General features: G+C 34.3%; 1 long non-coding RNA gene across 1 annotated transcript in view; it reads right to left on the minus strand.

The window, feature by feature from the left end:
- Positions 1-3,068: 3,068 nt before the first annotated feature.
- LOC149772020 (uncharacterized) overlaps positions 3,069-19,076 on the minus strand; it is a 39,759-nt gene continuing 23,751 nt past the window's right edge. The window contains exon 3 of the long non-coding RNA XR_016418034.1: positions 3,069-3,302. This is a non-coding gene — a long non-coding RNA (uncharacterized LOC149772020). The remainder of the gene's footprint in view (positions 3,303-19,076) is intronic.

The following is a 19,076-nucleotide window of genomic DNA, read 5'->3' on the forward strand; positions in this document are numbered from 1 at the left end:
ATATGCTGATTTCCATTAAAGGACCAAACTACTCATGTTTAAACCTTATTTTGGAACTTATGCGAGCCATACGTCCAAGCGTGAACATTTACTACAGGTGACCAAGCTGTAACTCTGGTGTCAAAATACATTTATAATATGTATCTTGATTTACCTATAAATGCCTGCATGCCGGTTCACGTACACAAAGTAAATGCAAAACTCTCTTCTCAGATAGCCCCTTGCTTAAAAATAAACAAATACAAAGAAAAGAAATAGGATGTGATACTTTAGTCTTGACAATGTGTGCATGCATGCCATTGTGTATGAAATAGTCGCGCAATTCTGTTCCACTCTTGTAAATAGGTACATCAAAACGGTGTGATGGAGGTATATAGGTACACCAAATTCTTAGAATTCGGATAAACATCCTGGGAGGTAAAGGGATTTATTAGGTTATAGGGAACGAGTAACGTGTTCCTGCTCTTTTTACTTTAATACATCGATTTTTCTTGTTTTTATCTATGTGTCGCAGCAGGGTTTGCTTTATTTAATTATATGTGTTAGAAGTGTAGACACAGTTTCTCGCGGCATATTCTGTCTTTACCCTACAACGTATAATAACATTATTTAGTGCATGCGTTATCAATAAGCATGTGACTTTTCGCCAAAAGTGGAGTTGTTTGCTTTCAGGATCAGCTCACTCTTGAAAGTTCACAATTTGCAGATTTATCCTGATTTTAATCCTATGACCATGTAATTACGAACATGGTCGTATAACATCCCCTAATTCTACCCACTCAGATAAATCGTGACAGATATGCGTTAATAGAAACAAAAATTTCATGTGACAACAGGCGGAATAATGTAGAACATAGCTGAGTCATTCAAGATCTAACATTTCTTAACGTACAGACTTGTAATCAAAATAAGATTATGCAAAGCTTCTTTTCAGCAACATGAAGAGACCTGAACTACCGTAACGAATGCATGTGGTATATCCATTTAGGCTAATTTCTACTTTGAAATTTAGGAATGTAAATAACGATATCATAATGTTCTTTGCATAAATTCAACCATAACTTATTAATAAAGGAAAATAATCCACATTTATTTATTATCCGTCCTTATATCAGCCTCAGAGACCCTATCATCTGTGTCCACCTAAACAGAAAAAAAGAATTAACCCTCTGAAGTGTAAATTTCGATTGAAGTCTGTTAACTGAGTATTTACACTATATTCGTGAGTTGCATGTTAAAGGAATATTTAACTTATGCGTGATTGGGTTATTGTTGATATTGGGGTGCTGAGATGGGATTTCAGTGCACATGTTGGATACCAGTAAGTTGGAGCCTCACCAAAATCATTCACAGATAAAGCAACGGCTTCTCGTGGCTTTCGTTTTCTCTGTCTCCTTACCACCTGTGCACCCTACGATAAGATAGTATAGGTAGTATGCGACGGAATATTATCCAACTGATATATTGCATAACAGCGACTTACTTTCCGATTTGTATGTGATCGCCAATTATACTCACTCGTTTGTATTTATATGTAATAAATTCTCAATTTATGTTCAATAACTGCATTGTTACCCATATCAATACATGTCATTCGTAAGGGACCTATTTTATCTTGTTTTTGACTATTATCCAACACATAATGTAGACTATTCGTTCACCTTTCTCCAGAGTCAGAACAAGAGATGTATCAAGGACAGACTCTACTGTATCTAGCCCTGCCTTTGCCAGTGTATATTTCGAAACTTTAATTCACTGCCTGACCAAATTACAATACAGAGTTGTTATATTTTAAGGACAATCGCATCGCATTAATCGAAATCACATACTTTAATCAAAGACATACCTATATCTTCCTAAATTGTATTATCAAGAAATCATCAGCGTATCGGGTAATAAGAACTTGTTCCTATATATATATTCAGTACAATAGTTTTGATACTAGTTTAATGTTTAATAAATACGCCCTTTGAAACAGCTATGATATGCCATAAAACGAATAATGTTCGCGGTGGATAATTACTTCATCCTTAATGTACTTTGCTATTTTGCAAACGAGTTACTCCATTCATCATCTCCATAAAGTTCCTACCTCTCGCGGAATTTCGTACCTATATACATGTGATTCATGTGTTGAAATGACAAGCATTTAACCTCAACATAAGCACATTCCTTACGTTCTTGTTTGTAATAATTACATATTTATCTCAAAGGCACAACCCATGCTTCATATAAATGGTTTAGGCAACACTTTTCTGTAACCAAGGAGAGGTGGTTTTGACATTCTTTCCTGGATTATAATATATTTATATACAATTCTTAAGCGCAACCAAATTGGAATTGTATCATTAAACGTATATGGAAAATATAATATGCTCTTATCGAAGAGCAGTATTCCACACAATGCTTACGATGATATTCGTTTCCAAACGGAGTCCGACTACATTAGCTAATGAGGTCTTTTAAGCACAAATTAAAACTCGGAATTCCATCTCATCGTTAAGGCTATATCTCGACCAGAGTATACAGTATGTATCTATCTACGTATATATGTTTTATGTGTGTGTGTGTGTGTGTGTGTGTGTGTGTGTGTGTGTAGAGAGGGAGAGAGAGAGAGAAAGCGAGAGAGAGAGGACAGACATACAAGACAATGACAAATAAAATCACAAACATTTTAGTACAAGCTGTAGCAAAGTTAATGGTATAGTGACGGGCTTTGAGTATAACACCAGCGACTCAACACCGAAACGAATAAAAACCTTAGAATTATGGATTAAGTTTTAGGAGCATATATTGATTTACGGCAATCACAATGCTTTACATTATAGGAATGATATGAAGAATCAATTATTTTTACATTTTGTATAACGAGTTCCTTGCTCACAGCTTTTTTTTTCGCAATCTGTCCATTCCCACTTTTATATTACCGTATCAAGGCAGACGTACATACAGTAATACAAAATAGTTCCGCACAATATTTGGTATAACAAGGAATAAAGAAAAGAAAATAAATAGGTATGAAACGATACACAAAATATAAAACTACACAAATATGTGGTTGACTTTAATTTAATCAAGATTTACTATGAGTATTGAGGCAGATTATGTAAGGATGTTTATTTGCCTTATTTTCCACGGTTTCAAAAGCATGTTTGTGTATATTTAGCACAAGTGACCAAAAACATTTTTGAAAAAGTGGAAGATCCTCTTCCAAATGTTGTATAGGGGTATTCGTGGCTGTAGTTTTGGTTCTACATCTGTGAAAATCCCTTTAGTTACGTAGTCATTATCCGCTTGGTTAGCTGTTAAAACAATAAATCAGTGTATATAGCATGACAAAACGTTAACAAAGCATCCCTAGCTACAGCTCTAACAGTAATATCATTCTGAATGTATAGTACAGCCAGGTATGCATTGTCCTATTAACAATATTACGCACTTTTACTTTATCAAATGCAAACCACAAATCAGTTTTCATACGACATATTGTAACTTGTGGGATCAGAACCCAATTCGGTATTACGTTTCTAAGATTATCGTATGCATGTCGATCAAAGTCATCTATTGTTGCTCAGTTTTGATCTGTAATGGATTCTTAGTGATGATTGATTTGATTCTGTATTGCTACTCGCATTACATTTATCTTCTGATTTCATCTGCATAGTTTTAAATATATTTAATATTTTCACTCATAGACTGTTCAACGTTTCAAAGCAGTTAACTTGTATGATTGTACGTGGGCTTGCCACACCAACAAGATTAAAGTATAGAATAGGTTATGTCTTAAAAACAAACATGATGCAACAAATGAGCATTTGTTTCCCAAAATTTCATATAAGTCGCACCATCTATCGTAACTGACAAACAAAGCTCTGATACGTTGTAAAGGACGAATGATGTTTCAAGTCACCATGTCGAATCGCATGTTTGATTCTTGTTCAATGTATTTAATCCAGATGATGTCAGAGAACATGGAATTAAAGTAATCAAGGCCATGGTCTGTGATAATTACATTTCAGTCTATATCTTAATATTTGTATTAGCCATAAGTCTTCATTTATTATAATGGCTTAAAATTGAATGACCATCAATTAGTTTCCTTTATTATGTATATTAATTTGTACTGTTTACTAGACATTTGTCCGTAATTGCGGGTTTCCCTTTTGTTTCGACCTGACTAATGTCATTGTTTAAATATGTTCACTTAAGCTAAATTCAAGGCCTGGCCCTATTTACAGTTTGGCGTAAATTTCCAATAAGATGTCTGTCTTTTCACCGATTAAAACACTTTTGCAGTAAATTGTGAAATTGGATATATAAAATAGATAAGTAAACTTTTAATATTTAGAGCCATTGCTAGTTGTGTCCAAAAATAATGTGAGAGGAATCATTTATCTAAATTATTAATTTAAATTACACAAAAATGCTTTTTGACTTATCGAACTAAAACACTGCTATTGAATTAATGTGGTGTCATTCAACGACATTCTGAATTATATCATTCTAATACGTAAAGACTATTTGTACATCAACACATTCAACATTATTGGAATAAATTCAACCTGTTCTATACGTATGGACGTGTGATATAACAAAGTATGAGTATTTGGGATATAATTCAACTTGCTATTAGTTACTTTTAAATGTTTACCTTGTATTCTAGAGACATATATGGTTGCTGAATTTTACGAAAGTTTCCTGCTTGTGCTGTTTCTGTTACTTAGTTTAAGACCATAGGTTAGTAGCACCCTTAACTGTAAAGTTTAGTTTAGAAAGGAAATTAAAATGGATGAGTGGATGGGGCTATCATAAGCGAGATGAGTGTGTTCGTGGACTGAAAAGGTTTGCAGAGGAGAAGATGTTTTATCAGAAGATGAAAAAACTAGCCTGACATAAGAACAAACAGATTTAAGGTTAAGGAAATGTTTGAAATGAAGATGGTAAACGTGTGAGCGGTACAGAAGAGGGATAGATAAAACATGAAAATTAAAAACAATAATCAAGAAAGCGGCAGAGTCAGAACAAACATAGGTAGGAACCAAAATGCCAAACGTTCCAGCAAAGGCGTCACATCTAATACTTCATCAGCTTAACATAAACACGACATTGATGCATTTTTGTGCAAACATCATATCCAAAACGGTGAGAATATATATGAGCTATGACATAATAGCCTCATCATTATTAATTCAAAATTAACTCCATCTTCTTCGAAATGATAAGACCGTTCTTGGAATCAGTTGTGAGAAAGGAAGAAGGATTCCAACAGATATTTCGATAGACTGAGCCTAAAACGTCCCCAAACATTAATAACCACAAACAGAAACAGCAATGACACTGTTGTGGACTTGCATTTGCAAACTGAGAATATACCAAAGACATTGTAAGATATTTCAAAGTTGGCGGAACATATATAGTGGAGACATTTGGCGGATTACTAATGAGAAAACCAGAGTAGAATCTGCAGAAAGTAAAAAAAAGCAGCAAAGACACATGACTCGAGAAAATACTATTGACAAGTAATCATAAGTAATGAAATTAGTCTGGTGTCTGTTGGATGAGAACCAAAGGTGATAGGGTGCCTAATATTTCAAGAAAGATGATATGGCATAATCTCATTGACTCACGACTGACCACGACTGAAAATGGCAAAGTCAAATAGGAGCATAGAGGAAAGTATATAAGAAACAACTGCATACATGCATCAGTCGACTGAATCTGGTGACATTTTAATACATGACTGCATCTAGTAGAACTATCCGAAGCGGCACATAACGAGTTCTGTACCTTGTTAACAAGAACTGTTTCTAACTATCGGTTGAATCACTGTCTGTAATACAAACTGATAGTAGCTTAATCACAAGTACGTAAAACGTACTGATTCAGCGTTACTGACAATTTCGATTTTATCAATATTTGGTCATAAGAAGTCCCTTCTCTTCTATCTTTATTTGAAAATTTGGAGTCTTATTGAATTTTCCTAAAATATTCCTTTTGGTCAATAACAATAACGACAGAAAATTAATTACTTAACCAGCAATATTTTATTTTGATTTTACGTGGTATATTGATATCAATAATGTCGTTTTGTCTTTTGCGTTTGTCTTGATTAAAATAGTAGATATACTAGTCATAGCATCAGAAGTAATAGCAGTAGTAGTACTTTTTGGTTGTTGTTTTATAGACACGGAGAGAAGGGATGGACATTGTAATTCATTTGTCAAAGTTTCTAATACGTGGACAGTACGGTGCAAAAAATATATATGCCTTCGCTTCTCCCCATTAATAGGACATCCAATAGGTGGCTGTATTACTCCTTTTTAGCATAAATAACTATTTGGAAGTTTTTAATAAGTTTCCTTTCACTTTGTTACCTTTAACATATGTTAAATTAGCCAACGAAGTAAATTTATATTTATTGTGTCTATCGAATCGATGTAAGACTTCAACCTTCAATAAGTAGTAGCTTGACCTGTTTCATTCCTACTTATATGCAACTTTTCGCAAGGTGAATATCAAATACGCAGCACAAAACAATGCAATAGATTCTTTGAAACTGCATACAATCATTGACTATATTAAACATAAAGCAAGTGGAACGAAGATACACATTTATTCACACATTAGTAATGCAATTCACTCTAAAATTGTATTGCATTCGAACTAGAAGATTTGCAAATTTTCATTCATATATGTCATTACTCATCATGCGTACATTTCAACTATCTTTGCCGAACACAAGAAATAGATTGGAACAATGCAGTTGTACTAACAGCTATTTATTATTCTTCATTTTCAGGAAGACTGAGCTTCATATTTATCTTCCTCATGGGCTGTTCAGGATCAAGCTCGGGGAGTGGTCCCGCAGGTTTAATATTAATATCTTGTTTTGCCTACATGTACGTACGTGTAGAAGACTTGATAGCAGAAGAAACTACAAAAATACATTTCATATATTGCTTAAATTTATCTATGTCATGGACATGATTATGTTTTGTCCTAGATGTTGTGTCTATACAATGTAATTATACCACACTAGCATTTGCAAATATACATAGATCTTACTAAATACGCAGTATGTTAAAAGTTAATGGGAAATATGTGACGGATATCTATATTTATTGCTTTATGTATGAATATTAATAGAGTTCACAACAATAACAATCTATTCGGAATAATATATAATATAGTAAAAATATCGCCATTAAACTTTATGAGGTGTAACAAAAATAGTTTATTAATAAGATAAACGATTGAGCAGTAAAACAAATAGTTGAAAATAAAGACTTCGATTCATTGGCTTATCATGTACAACTCTCTTGCTCATGGCAAGTTAACTTGGGATCGGAGCAGTTTGATGGCATATGAAAAACGTACTTGGAAATTGTCACAGTGCAAGTCATGATTTCTTCTGATTGATAATTCAGATTCTTATCTGTAATTTGATTGCGAATGTGAGTCCGGATTCATAGTAATATGACCTGGCCAGAGACCTTCAATTGAATGATCAGACATTAGGTACGAATCTGGAATATCTAATTGCATAGGGTTGTTGCTGCGGTTAATAACGCTAATCTGTTTGTATATACAGAATGTGAAATCGAAACCCTATTATCTTCTTTTAGTTATGAAAACTGAACATATTGAAAAAAGGAGCAAATAGCTACACAAAGTTAACATATCAAAGATAAAATACACATAAATTACTAAAACATACAAAACCATTATTTTAAAAGGTGTGAAAGGAGATGAACTGAAACAAGAAAAGGGCCACATTATGATCAGCTACAACCACAAGCATAAAAAAACTAACTAAAGAAATCAAAGATATTCTCGAGCAAAATGGCTTCACCGTATGGAGATACAATGAAAATATGGGTGGTAATATTTACAAAGGCATGGCCAAAGCTGCACGGAAGTCTCATGTCGTCCTAATGTGTATGTCGACAGAGTACCAAAACAGTGAAAACTGTTTTAAGGGTAAGTTTAAATTTTAATTAAAACAGTAATTATTAGTTTTGTTCTGTTTTTGCTCCTTAGTCTCTTAGCTAAACGGTTTCAAATGTGCAAATTGAACCTAAACCATTTCGGTTTATTGGCTGAGGTTGTGTAAGATTCATCTACTTATCTTTTCAATTGTTCCTCGCAACGAAATAAAGATGATGCAACCAGCTTCAAGAATATAATTTTACTACCAATGCGAAATTTTGTAAATATGGTTATCAAAAAGAATTGCATAACACAGTTCATAATGAACATGACACGTATGGAATTAAGATTTGTTTGTTGAAAGGTGCAGTCAACAGTTATAATGAAATGCTACGATTATACTAAATCAATTGTTGATACAATAATTGAGATATGTATCTGGTATATTTGAGCAATGAGCAATCTTCTATCAAAAGTATGTTTTATAGTGTACTTCAAGCGATATTCTGTAAGTGGGAAGATGATATTGCTGGTTTAAATATCATTAACCGTCTGGGTAATCCTGCGAGCCTGACCACGCCTTTTTCCTTTCCTTACACCTCTGTCTCGCCTGTCTCTGTGCCAGTTTTACCCATGTTCAATATCTCGATCTCCAGTTGGTTTATCTTAACGTAACATATGGTCGACCGGTCAAGCTAAGAAGGTTCAGTTTTTCTACTCTCTTCTCTACGCTACCTAGCAAGTCAGTCTTTGATATACATTCGTAAAAATAGCATTAGGGGATAACGATCGCTACTCTATACCTCTGACTAATACACAATTGTGCCTTTTTTGCAGATCTAAGTAAAACTGTTTTATTACTGTATTACCAGTTCACATTTTGTGTAGATACATTAAATTGAAAAATCAACTATAAGCAGTATCAGATTAGATAATCATACAACCATGATATATACCATTTAAGTAGGGTTTTATATAAAACTACAATTATACGTGGTTATATTTGATTAAATAGACTATTCACAAAATGTTGTAAGCTTAAGAGCTGTTTACATTTAAATTCACTTGGACCAGTTTCTCAGTAAATAATACAGTAAGCTCACGCTGTCGTGAATGTGTGTTTATGTGTGAGTGTGTGTATCCAACAGCTTCACCAAATATTACATTACCATAAAAGGAACACAACAAATCAACACAAAACCAACAATTACATATGGCTTTTCAGTATTCTTGCAGTAAGGGTTCCCAGTATTGGGGAGGGAAATATGCTTCAAGAAACATAATAAATAAGAATAATTTTAGATCATTATCAGTGAATTATTTGTTCTACTGAGCTACAAGTAAATTTTAGGTTTGCATGCGGCATTCAACATGGTCTGTACTTAAATATAATTAGACTTATTGATCTATATAAAATATGAAAGTAAAACTATAGGATCAACAGGGTGTGCTCTAACTGGTAATGCATATAAAAACATGCTGGATATTTTCTTTATCGGCATCCCATGTCTTACCTATCATTTATCTAGTCACACCAAAATGTCTTTTAATGTAACCGTCATTGATGTAATAAAATATCGGTACCTTTATTTAAGTCAAAAATACTCTAAAGCAGAATTGCAACCCAGCGTGTTCACGCAGTGTGCACAAAACTCATTTTTGTCAACTAACGATCAATCGCTTGTGAGTAAGTTTAACTTTTAATGACACTTTTAAGTTTAATGACACTTTAGCACATGAAAAATTATATAAAAACTGTTTCCCAATAATTTTGATTTTGTTTAGTTAACATGCAACATTTTATTCGCAGTCGGACATATAATTGTATTAGACCTTTTTGTTACATGTATAGATAAATAGTAGAATAAGACTAGATTCTGGAAACACGCAATTAAACTTTTCTTAAGCAATTTAAACGATTGAATGCATTATTTCTTTCTTCAATGGGTCAATAATCAAACACCAATACGTCACTTAATACAAGAACGAATTTGTCTATCATATAAGAAACCAACGAATGAAGAAATCAATAAACGAGTCATTTAAAAAATAAATGCACGACTTAGCAGGTCTTTCTGTCTTTGGGTTTATATGTGTAAACCATGGAGTTTTATATCGCGTAAACACATGTGTGTTCGTAAACATACAATCAGACTGAACATCATTTGTCTAGCTGGTTTTGTTTTCTAAATATTAAGTTATATGGTCAAAGTGCTAAATAGACAAATGAGCTGCTTACGGTCGTGGTCTGTGGTCCGCGGTAAGATATAGGTGTTCAATCAATGTTAATGATTTGCTGCATCCATATGATCATCAGGATTTTGTCATTTTCATCGTGTAACAGACTTATGTATCCAAGTTAAATATACAATTTTGCTGACACGATATTTAAAATGTTTATTAGCTAAACTATATTCGCTTTTATTACTTAACACGCTAGTTATTTGACACAACATCTCAGGAATTAGAAACAACCAATTTATGTGCTTAACAGCTTACACCAAGGGACTGAAAAATAAATTAGAGATAAAACAATATACTTTGCATTGTTGATTTCGATACTGTAATCTATTTCCAAAGTAATCCACCATTCATATGAAACCCTTATGTGTGCTCCCATCTGCATAACTGTAATGCAAACGCTTGGTGATTTATGCAGGTAACGTATTGCTGCACATTTAATATTATATAATTATACACAAATACAGTTCAAGGCCTGTTTTTTTTACATGTATTGGATGTCATTTGAAACCATAATTGTAGACAAACACATGGTATACCATCAAAAGAATATATGTGATATTAATCGAGAAGGTACTTATACAATAGGTAAAATAACTATTACTTATATTACGTTAACGATAATACTGAATTTTATTTTAAAGCTACGTTAGAAATCAATCACACACACACCCACGTTTCAGGCATAAAACAGAAATGACTCAAGTGCTTTTGTAATGGGATATATATCAGTCTAAGAAAAATGACAATTAATAAATATATAATAAAATTAAAATTACTACTTAATAAATAGTTATACAGTGAAATGAAACAAGCTTTTGACACAAGTGATATCTTTGAAAACTGCAGTTTTTGTTATGTTTCCTCAATACATGCCTTAATTAATGTGTTTTCGATATTCTGGATTATAAACTTGCAAACTTGCTGAATAGCAAAATTCCTAGATTTCTTAATTATGGATGATGATACGGTATCAACACACGGGTATTTTAATGACATTTGTGTTATATTAAGTACACAATGTAAAAAGTTTAGTCACAGTTGTACTAAAATACATAATTTAAACATACATTTCCAGAGGCTCAATTCGCATGTGACAAGAAAAGATAATAGTTCCTCTGATCTTGGAGAAGAACTTCAAAATAAACGATGTGCTTGGACTTATTACTACAGGACGAAAATATTTTGACTTCAGTAGTAAGAACCGGTTTAAGAATGGGATGCAAAAGCTCATCGATGATCTAAGAAAGTATTATAGAAAGATGTTTATGTGGCTGAGCCTGTAAGTGAAACAATGATATAAACTTTTAGTAAAGTTTACAATTTATTACACTTGTGCCGTATATATCGGTTATACAAATTTGAGTTCATCATATAACGTTCAGAAGTTAAAACCGCTGTATAAACCGTTTGGTTGTTTACATGATGATTTAATGACTTTTGTAAAGGCAAAGCCGCCTGTTGGCTATTGTATCATTTGACTAATCAAATTTATTAATCTACAGCAAGCGTAAGATACTTTACAGTGTATTCTGTTAAAAGGAAATGATACAAGAATATAAAATTTTGTAAACTAAATCATAACCTAATGCATTTATGCAGGACTTGCCTACGTAGATATGTGTTCTGTCGCTTTCCTTTCATATGTTACGTATAGTGCAAAGTAAGATTGGTAAGTATGGTAATATTTATACAGCAAATTATACTAAAGGTGTTTAATTTCACTAATCGATCTCGAGAAACAGAGAAATCTAAAACTTGTATGTCGAATTGCGATTATATACAAAAAGAAGAAAAAATCTCATAGAAAATCATCTCACTCAAGGGGCTTTTTATCTGATATTGTAAGTGGAAAATAGATCCGTTTGATATATGATTTTTATTTTCATTAGTTTATTTGTGCATATGTATTCGTTGACTCTTTGCTTGATTTCATTGTTTTAACCCTGAGTAGATTTATTTTGGGGGGCCCCGAGTGGCCGAGTGGTCTAAAGCGCTCTTCGTTACGGATCACTGCCATCTCACCTCTGTCTGTGGCGGTTCGAGTCTAAGATTCAGCCAATGTGGGCATGTGAGAAAGCTTGCCATTAGCTTTTCGTGGGTCGGTGGTTCTTTCCGGGGTTTTCCGGGTTCTTCCTCCACCATTAATACTGGCCGCCATGTATAGCCTATCGTGCTGAAAAATGGCGTTAAACACAACAACAACATTTATTTTGGTATGATGTTTAAATCGTGGTAAGTTTGGGAGGATATATATGTGTGTGTGTGTGTATATATATATATATATATATATATATATATATATATATATATATATATATATATGTGTGTGTATATATATATATATATATACAGGAGGAAGCCGCTACCCTTGAAGATGACGAATATGATGAATCTGAAGACAATACATGGTATGAAGAATACATTGATTGCACAGATGTCGAGGAGATTGGGGAAGCCGAAGGTAACCACAGTGATGACAACTGGGACGTTGACGAAAATGAAGAAATAACTGATGAGAATAACAATGCAAACACAAACGATGAGGACGCAACGAATGATTTTGATAATAATGGAGGGGAAAACTCCGGCGATGAAGACAATACGGAAGGCTTAAGATCCGAGTCTGAAGCCGATAACGATAAGCAATGATTACATAACTGGGTTGCAGTAATTGCTCAAAGAAGTCAAAGTTACCTATATATGTACTACTGAGCTGATAATACTTTATAACCTTTTACATATTTCGAACAAAACGAATGTTGCAAATACTTTTAAGAAATATCTTGGATGATATCGGCTTTTTGGATTGGTTATCGCGCTTACAATACCATACAACAACATTTGTTATGCCTGCCTCTGAACACAAGTATCAATACGTGAAGAAGTAGGGAGCAATAGTCTTAATGTAGCCACGAACATGTGAGTTTTTTTAGGTTTAAAGTGGATTTATTTTGAAAAAATGACACATTGCGTAAATTGGACGGCAAAATGAGAGCTATTTGTTGCGAAAGTTTTTTTTTATACTAAAAGCCACACTCATGTTATAACTTTCACATGATTTGTAAAGTGAATTGCAGAACCGACAATCACGTTTGTAGAATGAAATATTTAAATATTTATTTGCATATGTACTTCAGCTAATAATATACATATAGGAAATATATTTTTCCCCAAATTATTGATGTCGTGTAATTCTCCGTAAACTGGACAACATTAAATAGCATACGTCTATCTTAAGCATTGTTTTCCATGACGGAAATATATGTACAAATTTCAATCATAATCACAGATGTGTTATAATGTTCTATATATGTATATATCTTAGTTCATTATTTGATAATTTCTACAGTTATTCTATAGTTTTAATATTAATTGTATAGTATTGTATTAGACATCATGTTCATTTGTACGTTATTTTAACTAAAGATAAACAAGTTTGAGGGAGTGAAGGAAAGGCGACATCTTTGAAAATGGTTTGTGAATTAAGATCCTAATGTTTGTAGCTACCCTCTCTCTCTCCCAATCTCTATTCTCTCTCTCTCTCTCTCTCTCTCTCTCTGTCTCTCTCTATCTCTCTCTAAATTTACCTTTTATATGTACAAAACAGTGTACTAATCTTCTAACAGCATGATGTTTGTGAACATAGCAAGTTGTTGTTTACGCATTTGTTCTGCCTTTGGTATATCGTATATAAAATTCTATAGGCATGATGGCATTGTTGCAAAACGGGATTTCAGTGTGAGAAATTTAAATCGTACTGATTGCTCAATTTAAGTAGCAAACGTTTTAACGGATTTATTAATTAGAATTTAAATAACTCGGATGATGTTATCTCTTTTTGTGAAACTTCTAAGCTCTAAATAATAACATTTTGTTTTCCCTATAAATTCGAAGCACATTACGTGGGAGGATATACCGCATGTTTTGCTAACACCATTCATTTCCTTTACAACCATGGCTAAATAATCCCACCGTTAGGAAGAACATGTCTCCAAACATTTAAAGATTTTGTCTTTAAATTCTAATAGAATATGAACTAAATAAACCATTTTCAATGATTATATCACAAACAACCTTAAACCTGATTATACTGACATGATTCAATGTATAAAAACTAAGAAGCATAAAGAAGCAAAATCCACAAGACTTTCTAAAACATAACAAATATATTAATTGTCAAAGTTGTAAAAGAAAATGTCAAAAGTACGTGTAGTACTATGAAAGGAAACAAAACTAATTCTGAAAGATTCTGTAAATGTGCAAACGAATGAAAAGTTGCGTATGCATTTAAAAACAAGAAATGTACTGGTCCGTCAATAATTGTGACGTTCTCAAAATAGTGTTGCCCAGAACCCTTTTAAAAAATTCACATTAGTTCCAGAATAATAGTACAGTCCCAAAATGAGGACTTTCTATTTTCGCTTAACAGTCCACACAAGTGCTTGTTCTCTCAGACTTGATATTACAACAGGAAAAGAAAAATGAAAAACTGACTTCAAAATGGGAACGAAAATATGACCGTTCAATTCTATCAGCATATTCACTTTATATTACGACTCAATTTCTCAACATATGTCCACGTGACAGATCATACTACTCGTTCTAAGGTTCCAGAGTACATATGTATGTGACCTAACTCATCCGGTAAGAATTAGCTTCTTTCTGCTGTCTGATCTGTCCAATGGTAAAACAGCCGAATCTCTTGAACATTTTTTAAATTTTTTAGTATTTTTTGTCAACACATACGTAGGCAACCATTTGTAGATCTTATGAAGCATCGTTGGAAAGGCTTTCGTCCGTTTCGCCCTCCCGCGCTTGCAGACTAGACTCCTGCGTATATCCAGAGTCCCAGTTTGGCTTCAGAGCCGGCCGGTCAACTGTAGTCATGATTTTGGCACTACGCCAGCTGCAGAAGAAGTGTTGTTAGCAGCAGATTACCCTCTTCACAGCCTGACAAAGGCGTTTAACCTGGTCAGTCTGAGCGGACTCAGGCCCATGCAGAAGATCAGCCGCCCGACCCCCATCCTCCCATGACTGCTCGCTGTCGTCACATCGTTCCACGAGAATATACACAGCACAGTGTGCTTCGATGACGCAACATCGGAAGCCTTCGCAGTCAGCAACGGAGGGAAACAAGACTTCGTCCTTACGCAGACGCTCTCTGCCATCTTCTTCTCCATACTTTTCCAGTACGAATTCAAGCACTGCAGCGAGGGAGTGTACATCCATACCAGGACGGACAATACGCTGTTCAACATCGCCCTTCTCCGTGATACGACTAAAGTCATTGAGGATCTCATTCGTGAATTGCTTTTCGCATCCGATGCAGCTATGACGTCACACCTGGAAGATGGACTTCAGCAGCTCGTCTGCCGCCTCTCCAATGCCTGTAAGGAGTTTGGCCTGACCATCATTTTGAAGAAAACGGATGTCAGGACGCAATACGCAGACTCTCCTACCACAATAGCCATCGATTGGTACAAACTTTAAGTTGCTGAGAACATCACATACCTGGAATCCACCATCAACAGCTCGCTTTCCATTGATTCTGAGGTGAACTGCAGGATTGCCAAGACAGCAGTAGTTATGGCCAGACGATACCGGAGGGTCTGAAAGAAATCCAGCCTCAATGAGAAGACAAATCTGCGCGTCTACCATGCCTGTGTGCTCAGCACACTACGGCAGCGAGGCATGGGCAACCCATGAAAGGCCAAAAGAGGAAACTCAATCAAAATATTCCACCTGATAGGTTCCTTCGCTGACTCGGCCACGTCTAGAGAATGGACACAGGCCGCATTTCCAAGGACGTGCTATACGGCGATTTAGCAAAAGGCACACGACTGACTGGACGCCACGTCTGCGTTGCGAAGATGTCTATAAGAAGGAGATGAAGACGACCAAATCAAGGAGAAAGACTGAGCGAGCTGTGCTGACGACCGCTCAAAATGGCTTCTAGCTGTATTGCCATGCCCAATATCACTTCATATGCTTTTTTACTGATTTGCACAGGTAATTCAGAGATAGCTTCGATCTAACTGAATACAGGATTGCCTTGATAATGAATAAATGCGAATAAATAAACAAAGTCAATTATCAAAAAATTAAAAAGTCAGCTAGTGACTATTCCTGAAACTATGCCTGATGTTAAATTACCATCATGGAGTGGAATTTGAATAAACCTCAGTCTGCTCCCTGAACAAAAACACTTTCGGAAGAAGTATATTCAGACAAATGTATCTGATAGCACAAGACTCTAAGAGGTTCCCGTGTCCTTTAGTAATTAATAGGGATATGATTTAAAGAATTACCAATAAAAGATATCGAACATATCGACAGGAATTGCACAAAATTCTTCATAATAAAGTCAGGCTAGGTTTAGTTTGTTGCAACAAATATATTGTATCCAATACATGACAGTGACCGAGACGTCTGAGAAACAAGAAAATATGTTCTTACGTCTTTATTTTGTGTTTGCCTTTTGTATTTTGTATTTGCAATTTTTTTTCTCTCCTTCTTCTTTCCGAATGTGTTTGTCTTTTTCCCGCATATGTCTCTCTTTCTTTTAAAACCTATTGCCCCTCTTTTGTTTTTTTCGATGCATTTGCATTGTCATTTCGAAATCGTTTTTCTTATTTTTAATTGGCATTCTTTTTGTTTCTACTGTATTTACGTTTGCCTCTCTCTTTGCCCTTTATCTGATTACATTTGAATTTGGTTTTCTATCTCTTTTCTGACGCTCCAGGGATCTTAAATCCGTTTCATTTTTGTATTTTAGTTTCAACTCCATAACTTGAAAGTTAGAAACAGATGGAGAGTGACTAATCAGAACAAAAATATTTCTTTTCTAATAAATTCTCTTCTACTAAATATTGAAAAAATAGTTTTTAATTTTGTATTGGCAACGACATACATACATACATTCATACACATATACATATATGCATAGATGCATGCATAGATACATAGATACATACATACGTACATAGCAACGACATACATACATACATACATTCATACATAGATACATACATACATAGATACATATATGGATACATACATGCATACATACATACATACACATATGTATGCATGTGTGCTTGCGTGCGCGAGTGCATACGCACGCTCGCACTCACTCACGCACACACGCACGCACGCAAGCACGCACACACATATACGCATACATCTATATATACATACATACATGTATGCATGCATACATACATACATACATACATACATACATACATACATACATACATACATGCATACATACATACATACATACATACATACATACATACATACATACATTGAAGGCTGTATATCTAGTACATTATGTGCTTATACATTTTTCATTTAAACTTCACCAGTATTTATTTTCAACTGTTAAAATATTGTACCACAATAATACACTTAATTACTTGAAAATCATGTCCGTAAATTACCCTTCACATATACCTGATAAGTCATCTTATACGAGAATATTTTCAACAAACATTTAACTTTTTCTAAATATTGAAACAGTTTTGTTCAACCTCATGCAAGGTATATTGTAATTGTTGAAAGAGCAGTATTCTCCGAGATCTATCCGCGAACTACCTTTGTCATGACCAACAAACATTAACGTTGTAGACTTCTAATGACCTCTATGATCTCTAAATCAGTAGGGATATTTATCATAAAGATTACGTTTTAAAGGTTGTGAAATATAATAGTTGCCGTATTGATATATGGTCATTATTATAATAATTATCACAAACTCGATGAATTTGTATTCAGGTACGGATTGTCTATTGACGATAATGATTATGCCAAACTGATCGCACAGACAATTATGGGATTAGGGAAGGACATATGTCAAAAATCAGGAAGATATAGGTGAATGCGAAATGATATGAAGTTGAGAGTTTTTGTTGTTGTTGTTGTTATAGGGATTAACGCCATTTTTCAGCACAAGATAGGCTATACATGGCTGCCAGTATTAATGGTGGAGGAAGAAACCGGGAAAACCCCAGAAAGAACCACCGACCCACGAGAAGCTACCGGCAAGCTTTCTCACATATCCACATTTGCCGAGCTCTAGACTCAAACCCACGCAGACAGAGGTGAGATGTCAGTGATCCGTGACGGAGAGCGCTTTAGACCTCTCGGCCACTCGGGGCCTCTGAGGTTGAGAGAGGAATATATATATATATATATATATATATATATATATATATATATATATATATATATAGAGAGAGAGAGAGAGAGAGAGAGAGAGAGAGACAATAGAATAGTAAGACCATTATGCCTCACTTTTAGCACATAACATATATGAATGAATGTATAGCATTTCTGACTTCCATGCTTAGACTTTCGAGTTTTCAATTATATGTAATATATGTTATATGTAATTAACCTGAAATGAAGAAATGATTTTGCGTTCGTTTACTTTTCATATTGATGATAAATTTGTTACAGTCCTAAACTGAAGGACGCAAGAGAAACATTTCTTTCAATATTTAACAAAGAATTTGTTGCGTGTGAAAACGTGATTACTTGAAGGTTGTAATTACATTGGGACAACAGTCGTTTTCATTATTTTAGTTGTTTCTGTTGGTAAATCAATTTAGGCAATGTACGATTTCTCAAGATCTTATTCTCTCCGAACGGACATGTACTTACTAATATTAATTTCCAGAAGACACACGAACAAACGCTCGCGCCTAATAGATTCAAAGAATAACGAATACTGTTTAACTGAACAAGCCATCCTGGCAGATATAATGAACGAGACTACTTGCTCCCTCTTCAGGAAAGACTAGACACAGTGTAATTTTTTAACATGTTGATAACATTTTGATAACATTAGATCTGAGAGTGACTGCGATCGTTGATGTAATCTTAACGATGCAAGAAGG

The sequence above is a fragment of the Sinohyriopsis cumingii genome, unplaced genomic scaffold, assembly GCF_028554795.1.
Source record: "Sinohyriopsis cumingii isolate HCF-2022 unplaced genomic scaffold, ASM2855479v2 utg001527l, whole genome shotgun sequence".
Classification (NCBI taxonomy): domain Eukaryota; kingdom Metazoa; phylum Mollusca; class Bivalvia; order Unionida; family Unionidae; genus Sinohyriopsis; species Sinohyriopsis cumingii.